The 3,096-nt window shown below is 31.2% G+C and overlaps 1 pseudogene; it reads left to right on the top strand.

Annotated features, from left to right (window-relative positions):
* Positions 1-1,385: 1,385 nt before the first annotated feature.
* On the top strand, positions 1,386-1,529 carry LOC115868947 (annotated as a pseudogene).
* The last annotated feature ends 1,567 nt before the right edge of the window (positions 1,530-3,096 follow it).

Here is a 3,096-nt window from a genome sequence, read left to right as displayed (position 1 = left end):
ACCTGCTCTAACAATCACCGTGCTCCAAAAGGCGAGCTCTCATTCTGAGTCTGTTGGGAGCTTTCTTTAGGACTTCAGATAGAGCTCTACACAACACTAGAGCTTAGGTTCTTCATTTATGAAATGAGAAACGGAAATGAAGTAATCTAAGATCCATTCTTACTTCAGGAATGTATTTTCTAAAGCCTCCAGTTTCTAAATTGTCATAATAGAATGCCCTTTCCCACCACTTTCATTCTCACATTCTTCAAAGCTTCATTGATTCAAAGAGATTAGATTGTCTTTCTTAATATTTTCATAAGTCATTAAATGGAATCAGGTGTTAGTTATGTCCTGACTCCACAGGGCTGATAGTAATTGTAAAATGCCATCAATTTTAATTTTAACTTCAGAGCCCTTTCAGTAGAAAAAAGGTGAGGTGCTTAGACCTGATGGAATGTGATATCATTTCCCACATATGAAATAAGTATTTCTCCATTCCCTTGTGCCAGACTGTTTACTGCTTTATTACGTCATCCATCTCAGGGTAACACTTAAAGGACATTTTGTGTCTTTCACCTTAGCTTCCAGGAGAATCCCCTCTTCAATTTTCCCTCCCAATTACTTAGTGACTCTTCTATGTGGACAATTAAAATGAATTTTTGAAGTTCAATCAAGCATTTTTAAAAGTTTTTTTCACCTTTTATCTCTTAATCTATAATTCTATAGTAGGGCTCAATAAATTCTAAAAATGTTCTACAAAATACTGTCTTATCCTTTTCACTATACAAGTTAAAGTTCATAGGGCAAGAGTCTTATGAAAACCAATATGTGTTACAAAAACATTGGTACTAGTTTTGTGTGTGCGTGTGTTTTCATTTCATATTTTAAAAAGTTTTATTGGCACTTCATCCATATATCATAAATTCAATAGTTCAATCATAGCAAAAAGATTTGTACAATATCTACTACAATGCCCTATAAATTTTAGGGCATTTTATTTTTCCCTATACTCATTGTTATTCATGGGTTTTTTTTTAATTTGGGCAAAAATATTCACAACAAAACATTCTCCAATTCCACAACTTCAATGTGCATAATTGAGTGTCACTGATTATACTCTTGGTGTTGTACAATGATTATTGTTATTCCTTCCCAAATTGTTCCACCACCATTAAAATGAACTCAATGCTTCCTACGCAGAAACTCTTCCTTCTGCACCCATGGTAACCATAGGCCAAGTTTGAATTTTTTTTATTTTTTAATAATTTTCATGAAATAATATTTGCAAATCAAACACTTCCATAGTTAAACCTCTTCTAAAAAGAGCTGTATGTCCATCATCACAATCAGCTCTCCTGCTCCTAGCAATAGTCTTAAAAGGCTGACTAAATGAGGTGAATTTTATACGCACCTGGCAGGGGAGACACCAGGATCACGAAGGTGGTTTCCCAGTGCGAGGCTTATCCATTGCACTCAGCTTCCCCAAATGTGGGACACTCGACTGCATAATTTGTGGTAGAGGGGGACTGTGTTCACACTCTCCCCTGTAAAATAAATAAATAAATAAGGTCAATTTTGAGAATTTTGTCCTGTTGTGTTTTTGAGAACATCTATATCATCTAAAAATATGTCAAATTAATTATATATTATTACAAAGTAATTTAATCATATGAATGGATCAGAATTTATTGTGCACATCATTCCAGTATAGTACTAACATGAATAGTCTTGTAAAGTTGCATTTATATTAAAGATAACTTTATTAGGATTAAATTCTAGAAAAAATTTCTGGGTCAAGTTGTATATCATTATTTTAAAATATTTCCAATAGTTTATGAGTATATAATTCACATATCATACAATTCAATAGTTCAGTCACATCAAGAAGAGTTGTACAATCTGTTTTAGAACATTTTTTTCATTCTTTTACTCCTAGTTATTAGCTCCCCATTTCCTCCCGACTCTCCTGCCGCACTTTAAAGGAATCATTAATCAAGACAAGGTTTCTATAGATTTACCTGTCCTGGTTTTAATATACAGAAAAAAATAAACAAAAACTAACAACTGTAACAAAGTAAAACAGATAATTATCGACCCCAATCAAAAAGAAAATAGAAAATATTAAAAACTAGAACAAACTTAAGTGGAGTATAAGGGAGATAAAGTGATAGGGTGCTAAATTGTAACCTAGCTGCACCAGTGCATTCTGCATGAGAGCAAGGCTGTTCACATCCCTGATCCATGGTCAGAGGGGATTCACCAGCGTTTAAAATTGGGTCTCACTATTCATCCATATTGTCAAACAGTCTTTTTGAAATGACACTGACAGGTCATGATAAATCAAATGCAATAAGACTAACTTCCCCAAATCATGCTCATGTATCCTTTAAAATGTTTGCTAATATGAGTAAAAGATCATTATAATTTTATATTCTTTTGTTGATTGTGTTTTTATATTTGTATTGAATATTTGTAATTTTTTATTTTATTAAGCATCAACTTTATTTTTCTGCTGAAACGTTCAAATCTTTCTTGCAAAAAAATCACACTGATATTTATAGAAATATGATGAACACTTTGTCAGTTATGTATGAGTGTGTCATAAATATGTTTTTCTGTGTTTATTTTGCCTTTTGTTCCTACTTGTTTTATTTACACAGGGATTTAGTACTGGAAGTCATTCACCACACACATTCTGTCAATCTTTTGTTACTCCACTATTTAGAAAGGTTTGATTTGCTTTTAATTATTGGTATGTAATATAAAATCTTAAAGTTATCAGTCAGCCACCTTACTATAATTTGTTAAATAATATTAGATATAATCTCATGCATTATATTTGACTGGTATGCATGTGTTTTCATTATTTTACCCTTTCATTTCAGCTTTACATGCTTTAGTAACTTTTATTTTTATCTAATTTCTAAGTATGTTTCTTAAAAATCATTTAAATTGTCTATGTATTGGCATAATTGTAATTTATTTTTTACAATGATTTAAATTATTTAAAAAGTATTCTTGCTTAATTGCTTATTCTTTTCATTTATGCCTTTTTTCTGGAATAATTTTCTTTTATACTTTTTAGGTTTAAAAAAATAATTGTACTTAAATCTA

This window comes from Echinops telfairi, unplaced genomic scaffold (assembly GCF_000313985.2).
Source record: "Echinops telfairi isolate 266 unplaced genomic scaffold, ASM31398v2 ScPeMD7_18;HRSCAF=68, whole genome shotgun sequence".
In the NCBI taxonomy this organism is placed as follows: Eukaryota; Metazoa; Chordata; class Mammalia; order Afrosoricida; family Tenrecidae; genus Echinops; species Echinops telfairi.
This window is presented reverse-complemented; position numbering and strand designations above follow the sequence as displayed.